The sequence below is a fragment of the Protopterus annectens genome, chromosome 4.part0 (assembly GCF_019279795.1).
Source record: "Protopterus annectens isolate FY-2018-M chromosome 4.part0, PAN1.0, whole genome shotgun sequence".
NCBI lineage: Eukaryota > Metazoa > Chordata > Ceratodontiformes > Protopteridae > Protopterus > Protopterus annectens.
Window position 1 is genome coordinate 313,075,949 of NC_056733.1, and position 24,048 is coordinate 313,099,996.

The window sequence follows — 24,048 nt, forward strand, 5'->3', positions numbered from 1 at the left end:
CTGAGGCACATTAAGTGTGCACCTATGTGGTAAGGTCTGTGTGCCCACTTTTTAACCCTAGGTATGTACATCACATGTTTGCACTGATGTGCTATTAACTGGAGACATTAGTCTACCTAATGGTAAGGATACTACATACATATTTGCTCAGTGATTATGGCCATTAGTATGTTACCAGGCATGTGTTTTCAATACCTTCCTGCAGGATAATGACATGACACAGATACTCTATGAGTGCTCACAATTGGCAGGCAGCAGCCAACAGTGTTAGCCACAGTCATTCAGTACTCATGTGTACTGTGGTCACATGCAGTCCAAACAATAGAGGATCCAGGACTGCACCCTGTTGTGCACTGCTGCTTACAGATCAGCTATTGGAGTCGGATGGCCCCACTTTGCGCATGTCTTCCATCAATGGGCCACATAGCGAGAAATACAATGACAATATCATGGATGCCTACGTGGGTGCTTTGTACAGTTTGCCTGAATGGGTGGTATAGACAAAAGGCTTCGCTCAGTCTGGGGGTTGTACAGCCTAATGTACCCTCACCCATGTCCCTACTGACTGCCTCGGAAATGTCCACCACGTTTTACAGTCATGCACCCCCTGTCACACATCCAAAGTGTGTACACTCAAATGTGTGCTGAGCAGCTCTGTGATGATCACCCTATGGGCATACAGTTATGGATAGTTACGCAAAAGGTTGTACAGTTATATTGGTCAGCGGATGCTCCACCTCTGTGCAAGGGTAGAACAGGTGCTATATTCCACTCAGCTGGTGTGCAGATAGTGGTGTCTGTATGAATGCAAGGGCTGCACAATGGTGTTACTAACCCATGTCAGATCACAGGTGGGTGTCAGCCAGGAATGTTAGCATGTGCAATAGATGCTCTGTGTCTTCCATTGTAAGGCCTGTTATGAAGTGTACTGTCAATATGGTGTGCATGGGACAGGTTGTAGGACTGTCATGTGTCACATGTGGTGGGAACTAGGGAGTGTACATGATGCAGACAGTGTGGGAGTACAGGTTAGCTATGGATACAGACCTATCATATGTGGCATCATGATGTCTGCAGTCAGTGACTATCTGGGCCTGTCCTTTGGGGTTAGACATGTCACTACACTGTGTGTGCCATCCTAAGTTGTGTGAGTGGTGACAGGTGTCACATACTGCATCTGCACAACATCACAACAACATGACAATCATAACTGATGTTGGCCAATTGTGTGAACTGAACACAGGATATTTGTAGATGGGTACACTCCATCACCAAATTCTTGTAGATATGCAAGTTCTGAAAACACAGGTGACATGCATCAAGGATTTGTGGACCTTATCACAACTTATGAATGCATGGGTACGCTGGCTACTGCAATTTCCTTGTTAGACTGTCATACACATATGAACCTATGGAGGCATGCACTTTTACTGCTGTACCTTGCTGATGTCATATTTCTGTTGTGCTGCCATACCATCCTGTGCCTCCTTACTGCCACTGTGTGTCCATAACTTATCCCCTCAGATTCCTGGAACAGAAACATACACAGGTCCGTGACATACCTGTCATTGTGTAACAATACTGCCTGGTACAACTCATACAACATAAGGTACATGAAAATATGTTGCATACTCATAACACATGCCAGCATACAGCATATGTTGTTGACAACTACAAGACGCATGGCAACACAAGTCTGCAATACACATGTACATGTCAAGTAATATAGTCACCCTGTGCAACGGACAAATAGCTTCATGTCCCTACAGCAATGGGAAAGATGACAGGGATATGGCACAGGTATCATTAGATGCACAGGGTGTGGTGTGGGTGGTGTGGGGTTGCTGGAGGCCTAGACAGGCTCAAATGGCTGACAATATGTGTGTGAGTCAGGAAGAGGAGTGGATTAGATGGACCATGGAGAGGTGCCATGTGTGTCTGTAGGTGACCTGAATGTGACAGTGGTGTGTGAGTATGTGTGTGTACACAGTCAAGCTCAATGCAAGCCCTACATGTGTGTATGTTGGCCAGCTTTAGACCATACATGGTAGAGTTGACAGTTCACCATCTCTGGCCCAGAACATGAGAACTGGCTCTGCCAGGAGTTGTACTAGCACCACTTTGCCCAAGGTCAGACGTGGTGCTAGTACATGACTATGATTGCTGTCTGCTGGGACCATGTCACTCATGGGAATGCCCAGGACCATGAATCCATGGCTTGCCATGTCATGATGTGGACAGCATACTCCCCTCTGTAGTGCTGGATGTACTGCCACTATGGGTTTGTAACTGTGCATGACCACATGTACTCTCAGCAAATGGTGTTGCTGACCTACATCCATGAGTCTGACGCCCTACTCCAACTACACATTCCAGCATAGACAATGTGTGGTCCAAAACAGACACTGTCTCAGCCCACCATCTGTCCACTGTATTAGTGAACTGATCCAGGGTGTCTCCAATGTGGTAGAGGCAGTCATGGATGTCAGACTGTGCTGCATCCATAACCCTAAGCATAAATCTGGTGTTCCATTCAGAACATGCCTGTGCCCACATGATGGCCTGAAACATACACCAAGTGACTTGTGATATGACACCTGCAACAGGAGGTGGATGTGCAGCAGTCCTCCTACAGGCACCCCTGTCAATCTTCTTGTATGGGACATTGACAGCTCTCTGGCTATGGCTAGTGTCTACATTCATTGAAGCCATAGTTGCCACACTGCCCTATTCAGTGTTGCCACCCTCTGACTGTCCAATATCTGTAGCCTCTGGGGCTGGGTATGTGTGGGCATACTGACTGTGTGGAGTGACAATGGGGACAGAATAGGAATATCAACCTCTGGGAATGATTTTGCCCCTGACAACCCCACCTGTGCCTTACTGTGGCCACCATCATCATCAGAGTCCAAAGAAACACTGACATCAGGTCATTTGAGGGAGAGTTCCCAACCCCCTCAGTCACCTGTGGGAACCAAGACAAAATTAGTACATTAGTGCCCACTCTATTACGTATGTAAATTCCACCAAGTCTCATAACAATGGGGATACACAACTGCATTACCAATCTCACACCTGCTCATCTCCACTCTCATGCACAACAGAGTTCCTCACAACAAAATACAAATTCCACTCAAACCTTTTATAACAAGCACATCAGGTAAGTCATATAAAACTTGGCCAGTATCTTTTAGTTATAGAATATGGCACTATACTTGATAAAACAACACTTAACACCCAGTACACCTGTCTTAACAAACATATAGACATATATGTTTCAATGCCTAAGTTATGTACGATCAATTGCTCTGTTTTTAGATTTTAGAAGGCGTGTTGGATTAATTGCCTCATGTAACCCAGGAAGCATATTCTCTTAACTATAACTGCACAAGTGATTCTGTTTGCTCAACTGCAGTACTGTGATTAAGCACTCTAGGAATTTTAGGTTCATGTTCCAGATTGGAACACACCAACATTCTACTCTGGCTACACTCAACATTAATTGTACATAGGTCATTATTCTGGCCCTTAACTTTCATAGCAAAGATATGTTCCATAACAATACAGTATCAAGCTTACCAGGAACTGGACCACGGCCTAGGGCAACACCTGACGGACCTGTAAAAGGGTAAGGGTGAAGTAATTTCAGTACCACTACATATTGCATCACAACAAGGTACTACGTGCATATATCTCACATTTACAGTAGCTACTGTGTTACTTGATGTATTGTTGACATTCTGAATATGAGTGTAAAATGGAGCTTAAACCCCACCCCCCAAAACACTTAGACCTGACACCCCCATAAAGGTATGTACAGCTGGACAAAATTACTGCTACAGTATTACAATGGTAATCAAAGTAAGCTTACCTGCATGCTCCTCTGTTGTGGATACTGTGGCACCCACCTCCATGATGTATGGTGTGATGGTTGCTTGGGAGCTGTCATGTGTCCTTAGGTTCACCAGCAACTCCTCAGTGGCCATGAGTGGTTGTTCCACTGCAGGCTCTTCACTGGTGATGGCATGGTCCCTGGCTACATCAGCTGCCCTTCATCATGCAACATTCACCATGTCAATAGCGAGGTGTAGACCCTGGTCATATGTCCTGTCCTAGGGGCCATGGGCATTGACCTCCAGGACAAGGTCTGCCCACAATGCAGCCATTTATTCTCTATTATGTCTAATCCTGGATAACAGTATGTGGTGATGCTGCCTTAGTCCTTCAAGTATCAGTTCATTCTTAGCATCTGAGAAGGGGGCATGTCTTCTATGGTACATTAGCCCTGAAAGACAACTAAAGGGAAACAAATTACAGGATCATATACACGTCATCCACTATGTACAGGTAGAGCAAGTACAAAATGGCTAACATTAACCACTGCTTGCTCACACATGTTATAACCCACAGTGTGACAACATACTACATGTCTGGATACAACCAAGATAGTACCATTACCGAGGTACTTCCCTGTGTGCCATGACAGCTTTTGCTGTATGATTATACATCCAAAACTCCAGTCCACTGTGGTGTGTCCCCTAAAGGCCAAACACACAATAATATGTCATAGAAGCAGTGCCAGACAAATAGCAGTGTGCTATAAGAAGCACTATACCACACAATAATATGTCATAGAAGTAGTGCTAGACAAATAGCAGTGTCTATAACAAACACTATATAGGGACAGTCCAATACCACCAGTGTGCCACACTGACAAAAGACAATGCCACCCTGATGTATTGTACATTCCTTGTAGGTGTAAGTCAGCAGGGTATCACTGACATGTCATTACCACAGGTCTAAGATCAGCTTACTGCTGTAACCCCTATATCCCATATCTCTATCCTCCCATCTGAATCCTGTTATACACAAAAAGCAGTTACATACCTGCTAGAGTGCAGTATTCCGCTGTTGAAATGTGTGTCTGGTAAAGTTTCACAAAGGCGTGATCTGTGTGAGAAAGTGTCATACAGACTGCTTCCCCATAGCCAGCTGCAGGGCCTCTTTTGTAGCTGTTGAGATGGACAGTACTGGGGTGAGGAGATTACATCACCTCAGATGATAGGTCTGTCTGTAGCAGAAACTTTTACATAGAGCTGCGTGTAGCCCAGACTGCAGCAGCTGCTGCAGGTAATAAACATAGGCAGAGGTTGTGAACACTCTGGAGGATGACAAGCTTAGGTGTACCTGTGTCAGCTATGTCAGCTTTATTGTAGAGGAAGAGCCAGGGTGGGGTACCCTTTACATTCCAAGTATGGCATGTGTTTATGGAACATATGTTAGGCAACTGTGTCGGTAACAGAGTACTAGACAACATATACTTATGCTATATGGATATGTGAAGTGTGTCCCTACCTGCAGGGCTGTGCCTTCCAGCACTGAAAAACAGTTATTACACTTGCAATGCTTTGTGTGGATAAAGAGTGCATGAGTAATTTATTAATTGCTGTCCTCACAATAATTTACTTGTAATGCAACACAACACTGGGTTTGAACCCAGAACTTCGAGTGGAAAAATGCACTGTATGCAAGGCATTTAACAGACTGAGCTACTGAGTCACTGTTGGAGCAGGTGTATTTGGAAGATATATGTGCACACATACAGGCTGTGACAAACATTTTCCACATCCATCAATATGTGAATTTCTTTATATGGCTGTATTTCTGCACCAGGGTCCTAGCTGTATATGTACTTTGCCACTGATGCCTTGTTAGGTGTCTTTCTACATGTTGCTGATAAAAGGGCACATTTACCTGCTATCACAGGCCTCACTTGCATCCATTATCATGACTTTGGCTGTCTAGTGCTGTCCTATTGCACCAGGGTCCAAGGTATACTCCCATTTATTCCATTACTTGTAATTCGAGTTTGCACTGCTTAGTGTAGCTCGCAGCTCCACTGAAACATGCCTAATGAGTGTAACTGGCAATAATGTGTGTTTTTTTTAAACCACCTTAGCAAGACAGAGGGACAGAGCTGGGAAAGATGTGCAGCATGTAAGGGTGATAAAGGATAGTGAGGTGTATGATTAATAAAGAGCTGCTTGGTATTTAGGGTTAATGCAGTGTATTCTAGATGTGATGGGCTTGGGTTTGAAACATGGTAGAGGTATTTATTTTGTAATAGTGTAATGCAATATGATAAAGACATACAGTCATTATAGCTCTATTTAGCTGAGCTAAGTGAGGCTGTGCTATGTGGTCCATTGCACAGAGCCACACTAAAAAATATAAAGAAAAGAAAAAAGGGGAGATAGGAAAATGGTGAAATGAGAACAAGCAGGAGGGAAAATATAGTTAGAGGCAGGTAGGGATGTGCAAGGAGGGTGTAGGAAAGAACTATAGCTATCCATTTCTTCAACAGCAACAAATGTGCACTTTATATAATTTGCATCTGACATTGGACTGTCACCTCCAGAGAGAAAGGTGATGACAGCATAAGTGGATTGTTAAGCCAATTGGACCAAATTATGTGTGTCTACTGGGCATGTGTAGGAAATGGGGCGCTATGTATGGGACAGTATTTTTTTTTTTGTGACAGGTGCCCATTTTTTTTTAATTTAAGGTAAGAATGCAATGTTGGGGAAGGGATATAGGTACATGTGGTGGAGGTAAGTTGGGTAGGTGAGGATACATTTGCAAACAGACAAGACAGACAAAACAGCAGACAGGAGCGATGTGTGACACATGAGGGGGGGTGAACCTCTTGGATAGGGAGGGTGTTTTGTAATCCGATTCCATGTGCCTTCAGATGCTAGCAGCGTGACTCATGTCTCCAGCCATGGGACTGTCAGCACTGTTCCTTCATTGCCCTGAGGGTGGCTGTGCTGGAGGCTGGGCACCAGGGAGAGGCTACCCCACCAGGTCAGCCAGCATGCCCTCAATCCGGCGCAGGTGACAGTCATAGTCATGGTGAACTATCCTGCACCCCAGGACTGGTAGCTCATCTCGGGTGACTACTCTCTCTCTGCCACCGCTCCCATAGGGGACTGGGGCAGTAGTACCTAACACAGCAGGTAGTGCAGGGGCAGCAGAGGGAGCATCATTGTTCTGGGTTCCGGAGGTGCTGGGACCCGGTGCCACAGATGGTTGAGACAAGGTAGGGGGATCAGCCAGAACTGGCCTACCTTGATGTGTTGTGGTAAATGAGGTAAAGCAATAAGCTATGGTTAGTAACAACCAATACATTGCTAGTATTAACAGAATGGAACATCATATTTATTAATCCAAATACATATTAATGTATATTATGTGCAACACAACATTAAGTAACATAACAGTCAGTATGGTAACAGCATGCCAGTACAAAGTAAGCCATAAGGCCAACAAAATGGTTAGTTTAACAAAATATGCCAATATTGAATTATAATAAAATATAACAATAATCAACCACATTTTCCAAAATATAGTTAGTTTAACAAATTATGTTAATATTAATTCATAATAATATGTTACAATAATGAATAAATGAAGATATGGGTTGGAGAGAGAGAGAGAGAGAGAGAGACATTCCATTAGTAACATTACAGATGATATCCCTGACAATGTACTTCTACAGGCGTATACTCACAGTTGTGATTATAGGGACTACAATTCTCCTATAGGTGTTGCAGAACGTGCATACCTGCCAAGCTGATAGCATGGGACAATAAGGGCCAAGCACTAACAAATGCAGGTACATAACTACAAAGAATGGTTTCACATTATGTGGACTTATATAACTACCAGGGTGATCTGTAAATGGATTTGGTAATATATTGCATTCCAGGTAATAATTTATCTGGTAAACATGTCACAAATGGATTAGTCAGTTTTAATTACATTACTAAAAATCATGACACTTGAGAGGCATGTTTGTGTACAGTAATTAAAGTAGACAGCCATCATGGCTTAGTTGGCAGGCATGGGAGGAGAACCCATTAGCTGTGATTGCAGGGGACATCTGCAAATCATTTAATAATTGACTGCAGCAGCAGCATAGTATGGACATGCAAGAGATATAGCTATACTGGGATTACACAGTTTTATTTCTGAATCAACAATGCTGATGAACACATTCTTGTTATTGAGTGCAACATTCTGTGAGATCCAAACACAATATCTGCACATAATATGGGTAACTCACCCATAACATTTTTGTGTTCTTGGGGGGAAGGAAATGTGAGCATTATGTGCCTGTTACTGAAAATGTTGTGCTACATAGCACTGTATTCAAGCCCAGAACTGTGTGTGGCAAAATATACTGTCTACAAGGGATTTAAGAGACTGAGTTACAGAGTCAGCGCTGACTACAGGGTGGCTGATACATGTCTGGAGATCACATGGAAATATACTATGAAGTGTGCAGTACAAGTTACAGGACTTTCCTCTAGCATTCTAGTACTGTTATTATGTTATAATAGACTGCAGTGAGAATAGAACACACATGCATGGTATACAACCATACTGCATATATTACTACAGCTTTATTTCACTTTCAACAATAGTGGTGAGCACATATTATTGTTATTGGTTTGCAATATCTGTGAAGTTCACACACAGTATCTGGCTGTGGAGGGGGCTACTTCACCCATATGCCTTTATTACCTGAAGTCTGTGGACGACAGAGCATTATGTGTCTGGTATTGGCTTAGGCACAGACTTGCATAGTACTATGAGTTAAGCAATACAGTTTGAAGCCATTAGATTTGCATTCCACAGCTATTACAGTGTTGTACTTGACTGCAGCAACCTTGCTTAAAGACTCAATGCATGCAGCTCTACTGCAATGGTTAGTTCAAGACAATTTGGTTGTACACCATTTTCCTTTCTCTTATTTGTATAATTTCTTGTTTTTATTGAACTACAGTTATTATTATTATTCATTTATTGCACTACAGCTGTAATTCCACATTTATTGCACTACAGACTTTATTGTATATACTTTATTGCAGTTAATGCTTTACTCTTTCTTGCTTATTGCACTACAGTTGGCATAATACATCCATACTCACCATGCTTACAATGCAACCTGGCCAGGCACCTGACATGGAACTCGACATTGCATGTCCTCTCAGCTGCAGCTGTTGGGAGAGAAGCACACCATTATGCGTACCAGTTTTGTAGACATTCTGCTTGCATTTTGCTAAGACAGCAGAAAACATACTTACATACTTGTGGGGCATTCCCTGCCCTCGCTTCTTGGACCCATGTGACCAAGGTTCTCCTCTTTTGCCTTTTCAGGTCATCATGGTGGTGACGACACTGCTCACCTGTGCAGGGGATACCAGTAACACTGGTGAGTTCTCTGGCGAATTAGTCCCAGGCCTTTACCTTACACTCCAAGCCCTGGAAACCACCCTGCTTGAGCCTATCATCATGTTTTTTACAAAGAGCCCAACCATGACCCTGGACTCCTGAATGGCCCACCACTGCACCTGAAATTGCACACCTTTCCCAACACCACCAACCATATCAACAGTTGATTGAACTCTAATGGATTCTGCAGAATTCCCACCTATTGCACTTAATATAGGCTGCTTCCTGCCCTTACACATCATTGAGCAACATTCAAAAAAAGTGCTGTGTCGCTTAGCAGCATGCAAACCAGCTAAGCAGAGCTTAGCAGCGTGAAAACTCACACAACCTTGGTTTAAGGAAAGTGTAGCACCGCGCAAACATTAGCAGCCATTAGCAAGTTTATACAGTGCTTAGCATGACTGAGCAGAGCTTAGCAGTGCTGCATTTTACAATTTTACTATTAAATTATAGAAAAATAGTTTACCACATTATAGACATGCTCTGCCTGCTATTGATTCGAACCCAGGACCTACTACACATATAGCTGTAACTCTACTCATTTAGCTTATTAAATATTATGAAAACTGGTATACTTTCACATATACTACTGAGCTACATGCATGCTTTGCTGGGTACCATGCTGTGCCACACAAACACACATAAACAAAACTTTAAATAAATAATTAATTACATCCAGTTTCTATTTTTAGATATTTGGCAGATGTCGGCTATTTATGTATGAGCTCCATTCGGCTTGGCTGCTCTCTGTGCAATGCCGCACAAACAGCAATTAAAAAAATATTGGAAAAATACAACAAGATGTAACTATGATTATTGATTACATCCAGTTCCTATTTTTAGATGTCTGGCAGGTGTCAGCAGTGTATATCTGAGCACAGCTTGGCATTGCTGAGCTCTGCGCCACACCGTGCAAACATGCAGTTAAAAAAAATATTAAAATAAAACATGGGACACATAACTTGGCAGGGACCAATGCAGGGAGCCTTAGGCTCATCTGCAGCCATGGTTAGTCACTACACCTCTCCCTACACTGATTCAATATCTGTGTTCCTCGACTCTCCCTCGGCAGTGCATCATCATTGATATGCATGGTGCGCTGCCAAGGGGGAACTGTGGCCATGTACACAGATATATTCCATGTAGGCTCTACACTGTGCTTACATGGATTTTATTAAATACTGGAGTATATGTACATCAGCTAAGCAATGAAGAGTGCTTGTTAAACAGCCCTTAGATACTTCCCTTTAATATATGATAATACTCAGCAGACAACTATACCCTATGGGTGCTCTCTGTTACTTTTCGTGAACTGCAGACATCATATGATTATGAACTGACCATCTCAGAACCCTCTCAGTACACTTGTGTCTTTCTTAAAGGTTACATGTACAGACAGGTTTGCTGAAAAGTACAGTAGATACTATCCTAGCAAGAGTTCGGCAAAATAACTACTTATTTATTCTACCACTGAAAGTAGGATATAATGTTCATTGTTGTAAAAATGAATAAATTAGAAAATAAATAACTAAATAAGTACATCATGCAAACATTAGTCATTTGATTATTTATTTTTGTGCCTTATATTATGGCCATTATTATAAAATTAATACTTTGCTGAAAGCAAGTTTATAAGCTATAACCAAAGCCAATTTTGAGGCTAAAAAAGTTACCCAAGTCAAAGACAATTGCAAGGCTTTTTTTTAGTTATGTTCATAATCTGAAAAGCACAATGCAGCAATTTGCTGAGCTAATAGTGAACGATGTTATCTACACTGAGAATGAAGACATAATGAACCTACCAGCAAATAAATTTATCTCTAACTTTACCCCTCTCTCCCCTCTGTCTGTCCCTCAAGATATGTCTGAAACTGGAGCATTTCTCCCTGGGCCTCCGCTGAAAACAGGCTCTGTGGAACCTAGTCAGACATTCTCGGTCAACAAATGTTAAATAAATAAATAAATAAATAAATAAACTGGCTCACCTCAAGCTATCACACAAGACTAAGTCCTAAATGTGCTATCAAAAGGTAAAAATACTGTATCAGTAGGTCCTGACAATATCCTTGGATGCATCTTAAATAACATGAAGCACGATTTAGCCACATCCCTAACACCACTGTTCAACCTTAGCATGTATATAAGTTTTGTACCAAGTGAATGGAGAACAGCTACTGTCATCCCCCTGCATACAGGTGGGCCTTCTGCAGTCTTAGACAATTACAGACCCATAAGTCTGACCAGCCTCATATGCAAAGCCATAGAAAGACTTATCATGGAACTAATCAGTCAGGACATAGGGAACCTCCAAACACTGGACATATCTCAGTATGGATTTGTCAAGTGCAGGTCAGGCTTACTCAACCTGGTGGCTTTTTTGAAAAGGTCACCAAAGCAATAGATGAAGGCAAAACAGTACTAACCATATACATCTACCTGGCCAAAGCTTTTGACACAATTCCCCACTCAGGCATACAAGAAAAGCTAAATAAACTGGGAATAATCCCCTGTGTCACCCACTGGATTGCCAACTGGTTTACAGATAGGATGCAGATAATCAAAATAGGGAAAATTGCCTCTATAAAGAGGCCAGTCACTAATGGAGTTCCCCAGGGTTCTGTGCTGGGTCCTCTCCTGTTTGGCATCCACATTTTTGAAGTAAAAGCCAATACCAAAGGACTCTGGCTGACTAAGGCTGCAGATGAATGCAAGCTAGGAGGAATCATTGAATCCCCAAATTACTTAACAGTCCTGCAGGAAGATTTGTCTCAAATAAATAACTTGTTCCAAAATCATGAAAAGAAGCTAAATGCCAAACATGCTTTATTGTATCCTTTGGGAACTCATCTACGCCCAGGGAACTACAACATTTACAATATGCCCTAAAGAGTTGACCCAGGTGTTCAGGATTTGGGAACGTATGTGAGCAGTGATCTAACTTTTGCCAAACATGGACCTACTATTGTAAGAAAGTCCTTCTATAGTGCACAGTTTATGAACAAAAGGATTGTGTCTAGATCTAGGGATGCCATTGTTCCCCTTTACTCAGCCCTTATTAGACCAGTAATTGAATATAATGCCCCCTTTGGCATGCATCTGTCCAGACCTAGGCAAGAATTGGAATGCCTGCAGAGTTACCTTACTAAAAGGATACAAGGCCTAAATAACAAGTTCTACATGGACCGACACAAGCCCTGCTGCTATACTCGGTATTTAACAGACTGCTAAAAAGTGAACTGTGTCTGGCATACAAGACATCCTCTGACCCATTACTGATGAATTTATTACACATCAGAAATTCAAATGGCATCAGAAATACTTGTCCTAGGGATCTAAACCTCTACTGTAGGGATACTTATATCTCACAGAGGATACCACTGCTGTGGAACAGACTTCCCATCCATATAAAACAAAGTTTATCCCTCTCCATATTCAAGTGCAACTTAGAGCTATGTGAAACAGAATGCCCTACCTACAAGTAATGGACAGAGGCAGCTTCTAAATGCTTTATCCCATGCATGGGTCCCCTCAAATTATCTCTCGTATGAGCCAAGTTATTCTCATGTGGGGTAATATATAATTATTGAACATGGGATGGGTAAGGCCAAACTATAACCAAATGGGATAGATTATTTTGAGCAAAAAAAAGGAAATTGTCTGCACTTAAAATGACCCATAAGGGCAGCTAACCAAGTACTTACTTATGAACCTATACGTATCTAGCTTTTAAACTGTGATTTCTACTAATTTTCACACTTTTTGGAACGTTCAAGATGATATAATTTGTCAACTAATTTCAGTCATGCCTGAAAGTTCGCTGCCTTTTGCTGGGCGCTAGGGCTGGGAAAAGTGTCACATTTTCTACATTTCTGTATATTGCTATTACAGTCCTTACATTCTAGAACTGCTTGCACAACCATCTATTTTTCTTTTCCTTGAGACTGTTATTCCCTGGTGCTCTTTTATTTATTTATTTATTTAGTTGGTTAGTAAGTTATTTAACATTTGTTGACTGGGAAGGTCTGACTATGACAGAGCCTATTTTCAGTGGCGGCACATGGAGAAATACTCCAGATACATGTCTTTGGAATGTGGGAGGAAACCAGGGTACCCAGAGGGAACCCACATGAATGCAGTGAGGACATGCAGACTCCACACAGAAGGCACCCCAGCTGAGAATTGAAACAAAGAACCTCTTACTCTGAGGTGACAACTATAACTACTGCACCACTGCGCCGCCCAGGTGCAGGGGCAATAGGTACTTAATACCATTATTTATCACCCTCTTCACCTTTTTTGCCACATTCCTGATTCTTGCTGTACCTAGGGCATTATGAGATGTTTGCCTCTAAGCCTGCATTATTAAGTTAAACGTTTAACATTTGCTGTTTTCAATGCACCTGTATAACTGATTTTGGATCTCGTTAGTATGTGATGTCATTTGTAGTAAATGACTAAATCACTATGTAATGTATTAAAAGCATGCAGTGTGTTTAGGATGCATGACATAATGTCTTCTTGTTCCAGAGGTCATGTGGTCCAGCATGCAAAATGTACAGAATATACAGAATGTACATCAGACCCTGCCATTTGCTAAGGGATATTCATGCACTACACCACACAACTGATGTGGGATCTTTATACCTTGGTCTCCAGTAGATATACTATGCAGCTGGGGGCCTTGTTGTCTAGTGCCTGGACTTACTTATTAAAGTGAGGCATCAGTGGCATATTCGGGGCAGCATCCACTATGGCAGAGGAGCCAAATAATGTAATATAGAACATTGCAAATCAGGAATCTGTCCCTTTAAATACTGATTTGCTTTAGCAGCATTCATCCCATTAAACAATACACCAAATTATATTTGCAAACATCAGGCATCACAAACTAGCCTTTGTCAATCAAATCCATGTTGCTTCACCATTAAACAATGTACCAAACATTTGTAATCATAAGAAATAAAGTAAAATATTTCCCTTACTTTTCTCACGTTATAACTTCCCTGTATCATGCATCAAAGAATAGCCCTTATCAATTAAAACAGTGTTACTATTTGCTGTTTCCTCATGAAACGATACGTTAAATGGTTTTCTAACACTGGCATCACAAAATAGTTATCAACCCAAACATTTCTCCTGTTATGCTGCTTCCACATTGAGCACTGCACTAGCTGAAAAAGCATGTAAAATAAAAGAAAATCTCTCTCAGTTTTTGCATTGCTTGCTCCATCATCCTTTTGAGCATGAGACACTCTCTTGTGATATTAGCCCATTTGTTCCCATCCCTGGGAAACAGCTGACTGAGTGGGGTCATCATACAGACAGTTATTGGGAGTAAGTCAAGCTTTTTTCCATTTTTCTATGTCCTTTACTCACATGCATCTAGCATGGCACCAGAAAGTGAAGTACAATGGAATGTCAATGCACATCTGTCCAGCATGGCACCAGGAAGGAAAGTGCAATAGACTGCCAATGAAGGATTTCTATCCCTTCCACAAGGTGAGTAGTCTTCATGCAGCCTTGTCCTCCCACCTGCAGTGTCAGAAGTGGTCTCTCTGGTCTCCACTAGTGTGAATGCACCACCTTGTGTGCCCCTTCACTCATCCATCTGGGAGAGGAGGGCAGGCTTGGCCCTTTTACTCCTCTTCCTACCAGCTTAGTTCTTCTAGTGTCATGACCACTAAATGAATCCCAGACACCTAAGTCACACTCATGACCCCATTCTCCTCTGCCATGAAGCTAGGCTTGGAAATATTTCCTTTAAAAAAAAAACAAGCAATCTCCATGGTATCGCCGAAGTCTCAAAACAACCCACTAAACAAGTGTAGTGGGTCCAAAAACAAAACAGTGTAAGAAACTTCTGTGTGGAAGATTTTCAGTCCTTATAGGTTCATAGGTTCATAGGTAGGTACTAGGCTATTGGCCCAAGGGCCTATGTAAGCCTAGCTAACAAGATTCCCTGGCTTATGCCACCCAAGAAATTATTTTCCTGTGCGACTGGCGAGCAGAGACACAGAAGTGATCCCCAGGGTGTATTTCCTATTTCCCATCCACTCATCAAGATTTTTCTTGAAGAGTGCTAATGAAGAACTTTGCTTGACATAGATGGCTAGCCTGTTCCAGAGTATGGGAAGTCTCTGGGACATGAATCTATCCCTCCAGCATGTCTTGTTTATTGTGGTGACAAGGTTTAGGTCCCTAGAGCATGGAGCTCGGAGAGATAGGGATTTCATTAGGTGTAGCATGTCCAATATCTCTGGGTTTGACATAGCTTTATATATTAGGCAGAGATCACCTCGGAGTAGACGATATGCTATGGAGTAAAGCTGGAGTTTTTTCAGACGGTCAGTGTAGGGCATTTGTTTGAGGCCAGTAATCCTCTTTGTGAGGTACTTCTGTGGCCTTTCCAGCTGCTGCAGATGTCTTGTGAGGTACAGTCCAAAAGGGGCGTTGTACTCTATAATGGGTCTAATGAGTGTCAAGTAGAGGGGAACAACCTCTTTTTTCCTGGATGAGAACCCTTTTATGATGAGGTGTGCCACGTAGAAGGACTTCCTGACTACTGTGGCGATGTGACTATCAAAGGAGAGACTGCTGTCCACCTGGGTCCCAAGGTCTCTTATCACACATTCAGTGTTAAGTAGATTGCTGCCTATGTGGTAGTTCATGGGTACAGAGTTTTTACAAAAGGGGATGACACTGCACTTTTTGGCATTGAGGTTGAGGCCATGGCTCTGACACCAGGCAACTGTCTCAGCGAGCCACTTCTGTAGTATGTCCAAATCATTTGGGGACTTGACTATGGCTCCTAGTTTGCATTCATCTGCAAACTTCATTAGCCAAAGGCCTTCTGTGTTAGCCTGTATTTCAGAGAAGTAGATACCAAACAGGAGAGGTCCCAGGACTGAACCCTGTGGTACTCCACTTTTCACTGGTTTGAGGTCAGATTTGGAGTCTGCAACTTTTACAGTTTGGGTTCTGTCAGTGAGCCAGTTGGCAACCCATCTTGTGATGTAGGGATTTATACCTAGTTTAGTGAGTTTAGCTATAATTCCAGAATGGGGGATGGTGTTGAAAGCCTTGGCAATGTCAAGATAGGCTGTGTGAACCACGTTACCCCCATCTACGGCTTTGGTGACTGCCTCAAAGAAGTCGATCAGGTTCAGGAGGCATGATCTGCCTTTCACAAACCCGAACTGGGTGGGATCCAGAGTTTGGAGGATACCAATGTCTTTGTTTATGAGTTCCCTGATGATACGTTCCATGGCCTTGCAGACCAGGTTCATCAGGCTAATAGGGCGATAGTTCCCAGAATGAGTGGTGACTCCCCCTTAGTTAAGTGGGATGACTGTTGCTGTGTGCCATTCAGTGGGCACAAAGCCTGATGCAAGGCTATTATTGAACATGGTGCTTAGGTGGGGAGCCAGTTCATTCTGAAGTTCATGTAAAACGCAGCCGGGGATGTTGTCAGGTCCCATGGATGCTGTGTGTTTGGCTTTAGAAAGTGCAGCTTTTACCTGTGTAGTTGTGATTACAGGGACTCTGCATTCTTCCTGTATAGATATGGGCCCTTTAGGGGGTGAGGGGGTAAAGTTAGCACTGATCCTATCTGCCAGGATGTTGGCAATATCAGTTGGTTCTGTAATTTTCATGCCGTTGTGCTGTAATTCAGAGCAGATCTGGGTGTTGCCATCGAGATTCTTGACATAGCTATAGAATGCTTTGTGGTTGTCCTAAGAATTAGTGGCAATTTTGTTTTCGTAGCAAGCTTTGGAGGATCTTATAAGGGATCTCACCTTCTTATTGAGGCTGACCAGGGAGCTTCTCCACTCATGGGATTTTACTTTCTTTTGCAACAGTTTCTTCCTTCTGTTGTACAGTTTGTTTATGGCAGGGGACCACCAGATTGGCTTCCTTTTTTTGGAGGGTAGCATCTTGGTTCTGTTTGGGATAGCACTAACCATGCACTCGTGTAAGTGCTTATAGAGTGCATTTGTGTAGGCTTCAGCAGTTGTAACTGTATTGCCCATCTACATGGATGTCATGAAGTTCACCACTTCTGTCTTAAGAAGCATGAAGTTGGCTTTGGAGAAATATTTTACCATGGTTTCCTTAATGGGGGGTGGGGGCGGGATGTGGATATCAAGGGTGATTAGCTTATGGTCGGATCGGACCAATGAGGAGTTGACTTCAGGTGTGGAACACCGGTCACTCATGTTGGTAATGACTAGGTCTAGGATATTTTTGCCCCTGGTGGGGGTGTGGATAAGTTGATCCAGGGCATTGGAGTTTATGAATTCCAGAAAGCATTGAGCTAAGGAGTTGGTACACGAGTAGTTTTCCCAGTTAATGGTGGGGTAGTTGAAGTTGCCCATTATTAGAGTTTGGTTGAACCCTAATATTTTCCAGTACATCAAGAAAAGAGGAGTGGGAATCCTGGGGCATGGTGGGGGATCTGTAGCAAGCTACAATTTGGATTGCAGTTTTGCCCAGAGTTAGTTGCACTTGGATAACCTTGGATGCAATATGCTGAGCAACTAGCCTGGATTTGTGGATATCCTTAATGAATATGGACACACCTCCGGCTTTGGTGTTTTGGTCCAGGTTACATGGCCGAAACGTGTGGTATGAGTTATAGCCTAGTAATGCAGGGGTGCTCTCTGGAGCCTTGAACCAGGTCACTGCACGGATATTGATGTTCTCTATTTTAAGGAGTGCCTCGAGTGAGTGCATTTTGAGATTTAGACTTCTAGCACTGAGTAGCATTACCCTCTGTTTTTGCTTGCCTGTTCCTGTTACGGTGGTAAATTTGTCATTTGAACCTTGCCTAAAAAAGGCACTATAGGGGGCAGCAAGAGCCATAGCCAGTTTCCGGAATCCCAGGGGTGACAGGTGCAGGCCATCTCTGGCAAAGCATCGTGGTCTGTCGACCATGTCATCCCAAGCAGACAGATACTGGATCCCCTTAGAATGACACCAGAAGCTTTGCCAATTGTTGAAGTAAATAATGTTGTCCTTGTACTGCAGTATCATTCTGGGCAATGGCAGAATGCTACTCAGGGCTAGGGTCATACCTGCCTGGGCTACAAGATCGGAGAGGTCTTCCATGTCTCTTTTAATATAGTCCAAGAGGTACATCTCAGGTCATTCACACCAACATGGACAATGACAGAGTCATATTTGTACTTGTTGTGGAGTGACCTGAGTGCGTGGGTTATGTGGTAGATCCTGGCACCCAACAGGCAGCTGACAGTAACCTTCTCCTTGTTTAGCCTGGTGAGTGAGACATCAGTGTGCCTGACTATAGAGTCACCTATGACTAGTGTGTTGGGTCCATTGTTTTGCCTTATTGGCTGTTGCTGAGTGGCACACTGAGTCTGTGGGCTATATGTCATTTGTACTGTGATGGGGGATGGAGGTTGCTTGCGTTTCTGCTTTGCAGGTCTCTGTTGCTTAGACAGATTATTATTGAGAGCCTCTGCTAATGTTTTTGTGTGACTATGTGTGGATTTTGGTGGTGTAGATTTAGTGAGACTATGTGATGAGTGTGGTGCAAATGTTTACCTTTTCCTCATGACTGTCAAGTTCAGTCTTGGTTGGAGAGAGCTTTACCTCTAGTTTGGCTAGATAAGTGCATCTCTCACAGGTTGTAATGTTGGGTGGTAGGAGGAGAGGGTTGTCTGTGTACATGAGGCAATTTCTACATTGCCTCAATATGCCCAGATTCATCAGATAGACAGGAGATAATACTAGGAGCTGACCCTTGGACATGCCTGAATAAAAAACTATTATCCTCTAGATAAGTGAGGAAAGTGAGTGAGCTGATTTTCTCTAGGCAAGTGAGAAAAGTAAGTAAAAAACGTTTTTACTCTAGGTAATGAGGAAGGTTGAGTGCTATAGCAATTAGTAGCTTATTTTGTGTTTACAAGTTCTAAACAAGTACTGAGCATGTATAAGCAAATGTAAGTGCTAAAACTAAGAATCTGTATCTGCACTAGATGAGTTACAGGACAGAAATAAGTGCAAATGCAGGCTTTCAAATCAGAAAGTTAAGAGAGATGGAAAAGATTGCCCAAATGGCCAATAACTACAATTTCTGGGCCAGACCCACTCCTTGTGTGGTAGACAGGTTACCTAGTGCTTACCACTCCCACTGATAAGCTAGAAGGCTTTCCTCCAACACAGAAAGGCTTGGGGGGGCTCAGAAGCTTACATACAGTCCTGGATACAACAAATCTGTATCTGAGCTACACTGGTTACAGGAAAGGTAGGAAACAGGCTTACAGTATTTTTTTTTACAGAAAAGTAGCTAAAACAGCAGTAAAAACAATTCACATGCATTGCAAGCTAGCACACTTGAGTACGTTGCAATATTAGACCTAACAGTTTAAAAAATGCAATTAAATTAAAAAGGACTAAAGGCAAGTGCAGAAGAAGTTTATTAGGTAGACTGTGGTAAAGAGATGGGACTGGGGGAGTGTCCCAGATTAAATCTACAGTGGGGCGGGCAACTGCAAAAGCCACCAAATTTTAACTACGAGCCAGAAATAGGGAGGGTGGGTGTGACAAAACACTTTCAGCAGAGATCTGAAAAACTATAAGCAACAATTAACACTACAAACTCTAAAACCAAAAAAATATACTTAGCTCTGTATATTTTCAGATAGATTGAAAAGCAGTCTCTCAGAACACAGGTTCCAACAATGAAAAAATAAATAAATAAATAAGTAAATATATATATATATATATATATATATATATATATATATATATATTAATAGCAGATTTTAACAGATCTTATGAGTTATTTACCATGAATGACATAAAAAGAGCATATGATTTATGGAACACTAATCTCACAACATTATGGGGAAAAAAACTTATTACTGAAAATCTTTTTAATTATTTATCGAGCCCATGCCCATGTTTACCTTACTTTTTTGGAATACCAAAGCCACACAAGAACAGAGAAGACCCACCTTATAGACCGGTGGTAGCAAGTTGGAGTTTCCCTTACGGAAGCCACAGCCATTTACCTTGATTACTTGCTGAAACCTTTAGCAGAAAAGAATAAGTCATACATAAGAGATTCAATGGATTTTTTTGAGGAAAATAAAAAAAACATTACAATGGAAGCTGACAGTATTTTATTAACTATTGATGTGGAATCCTTGTACACAGTGCTCCCTCACAATTACTGTATAACAGCAGCTATGGAGTCTTTTAAGAAACATACTCAAGGTACACAAGCATAACTGCAAAAGTTAAGCAAGCTCATTAATCTTGTACTGCCTGGACTTCAATTTCTTTACTTTTAATGGCAAACACTACAAACAAAAAACTGGTATAGCAATGGGGGCTGCCATGGCTCCCAGCGTAGCTAACATAGCTCTGGGCAAATGGGAGGAGGACTTTGTTTTAAACAACACAGATTACATGCAGCATATCACATGTTATTTATGTTTTATTGACATCTTTATTATGTGGGAAGGTGACACCTTGCAACTTGGAGATTTTATCACTTACCTCAATCAAACAACCCCCTTCCTGACGTTTACTTCTTCCAATAGCTATACTTCAACCACTTTCTTAGATATGTAGATTTCCAAGGACACCAACAATAACAGAATCACCACTGATCTATTCAGAAAACTAACGAGGGTTAACGTATTACTCCACAGTAAAAGTTTAAGTCCTACAAAAAACAAGTATAATGTAGTGAAGTCCCAAGGCTATAGATTAGCTAGAATTACCACAGAGATGGAACCATTTTTGAGAAACCTGAACAACTTAGAGAATGATTTTCTAGTGAGAGGCTATGAAAGTCAGATGTTAAAAAACATTCTGGAACCCATTATAGAACTGAAAAGGACTGAAGCACCTTCACTAAACCTCCCTAGTAGGAGAATGTTAAGAAATTCCACAGAGAATAACAAATGCAAAAATAGCTGCATCCTGACATACACTTTGGATTATGACAGTATCAAAATGTTATTGAAGAAAACTGGGACATTGTCACAGGAAAACATTTTCTGATTAACATCTTAGGTGAAGCCCTATCCTTTGTTTATAGGAAGGCCAGGAACATTAGATGTTTTGTTGAATTTAAACCTAGACCATATGAGAGAAATATTAAAAGATGTGAAACTAATTGTACATTTTGTATATTTATGCAGCAAGGTGATAGTTTGCATTGCTCTTATTTAAAGAAAATCATTAAGATCAGTGCATGGGGTGACTGTAACACTACAAAAGTAATTTACAGAGAACAGTGCAATGAATGTGATGCATTCTATGTGGGCAAGACTGTAAATAAATTCAAGCGTAGGATTTCAATGTCATCTGTCAGAAATCCGCTCTGGATGTAAAAATAATGCACTAGCCAAACACTTTTCTCTTCATAAAAGACACGCAGGTTTTAAGTTCCAGATCTTGGATCACATAAACATGGATGATCTTGAAGGAGACATCCTGAATATTCTGGAGAAACATGAACTTGTGTGGCAATTAAAGCTGAACTCTTTTAGGAAGCCTGGACTACACTACTACTGTTCAATTAAAAGTGCACTGGAACTTAGAAAATTGCCACATTGTTTACATGACTAATTTTATTTTATTTTATTTTATTCTACCAGTTGGTTTTAAATATCATTTTAAATCAGCTGTAATTTAAGTGTATATTTTGTTTCCATCATCACACATTTTTTTCTTATTATTTTTCTTTTTCTGGTTCTCTTTTTTTCCACTTTATTCAAAATGATGTGTAATAACAGTACTAACTAATTATACAATTATATATATTTTTATAGATAGATTTTAAGGTTCTTGTACACAGACCTGAAGAAGTCTAGAAGGACAAAAGTGATCTTTGTTAACAATAGGTTATGAAAATAGAATATATTTACAATTGATTTTTTGCATTCAAATTGTATATGTATATATTTATATATATTTTATGATTGCCAAATGGCCTAAGTTTGATATATTTCCAGCCATGTAGTATATTGTCTTGGATAAAATCATAGACTTAATAATCTACTTAATAATCTGGTCAAATAAGAGGTACCACATCATTATAAATTTTATTTAAAGTACATAAGGTTTATATTATTATGACAGCTACTAAGTAGGGCAGGGCCAGCTCAAATGTCACACTGACTGGGGAAGGGATGTGAATTTAACATGTGTACCAATAGCACTTTGTTTTACAGCACTATAAACCACTCCCATGCCTGATAAAAAGTATATATATTTAGGAAGCTTGTGAGGAAACTATTGCTCTATTTTTGTTTTACTTGGATCACTTGTCTGTGTACTTAATAAAGGACTTTTGATTGGAAACAGACTGCCTGCCTTGCCTGGATTACTTTTGAATACTTAGTAATTCTGTACAATTAAATATTTTTTATTTATTTATTTATTTACTTAAGACGAGTTCAAGTTTGCTACTTCTACTACTTTTAGCTGATCTGATTAATATAGAGTGACTAACTAGAGATATATGGGCTGAAAATCTTCCACACAGAGAAGTTTCTTACACTGTTTTTAAATATTTCCTTTCCTTACATTTGGTTAAAGCATCTTCATATCAGACATCACAGAATAGCATTTGTCATTGAATACTGTATTACTGTATGTACTTTTTCATTAAACAAATTAAACCACTAAACCAATCAAACAAGTAAAAATATGATGAAATGTTCCTTTCTTATATTTGGCTATAACGCCTTAGTATTGGGTTTCACAGATTAAGGTACATGCAAATCAAAACCATATCACTTTGTCAATGCAACAGAATCAGCATAAGCTTCACATGCTAAGTGATTCTGTAGGCTGTATTAATTCTATTACATACAACACAGATCCTTATCTGTATTAATTCTAATGTGCACAGAACAGTTGTCATCAACAAAACCATGCTGCTGTATATTGATTTCACATTAAACACTACATGAAATTATGTTTACAGGCAAAATGAAATTAAACTACTTCTCTTTCTTATATGGGGGACCAAATGATTAAATATTCTGCCACCCCATTATACATTAAAACTCTAAGGCAACAGTGTTGATATTCTACAAGCCAAAATGCGCAACCAGCAAATGCCTTTGTCATTGCCGTACCTTGCAGCTTCTCGTTAATGCAGTTAAACAGCTTCTGAATGAATTATGCTTATTGGGTAACATTATTCCAGGAACTATCTATTGGCCTTGTGGGAATCAAAATTCTTGCCTCAAGAAAAAAAAGTATTTGCTTTTTATTGTATCTTAGTGGGAAACCTCATGATTCATTGCTGCAAAATTCAAAGAAGCTGTAGCTCATTGCATTAATGATTTTTTTTTTTAGATTTTGGTTTCTCCTCCGTCTCCTAAACTGTGCACCATGGGGTTTGTGTCTGTGCTGAGAATATGGAGGCATAGCTCCCACAACTACTGGGGCAAAATGTTTTAATTCTACAGCAACTAGACCATGAAAAAAGTCATTGATACAATTAACTACATTTCAATGAGCTGTGACTCAACGGGTCCAATGGAAACAATCTCAGTATCCAACAAAAGAAATAAAAAAAACAGGAAACATATAAACAAAAATACACTACTCTTTCTACTTTGCTACATCTGTATAACCTTCTTAAACAATATTACGTGTGTGTTTATATATATATATATATATATATATATAAATATATATATATATATATATATATATATATATATATATATATATATATATATATATTTGTGTGTGTGT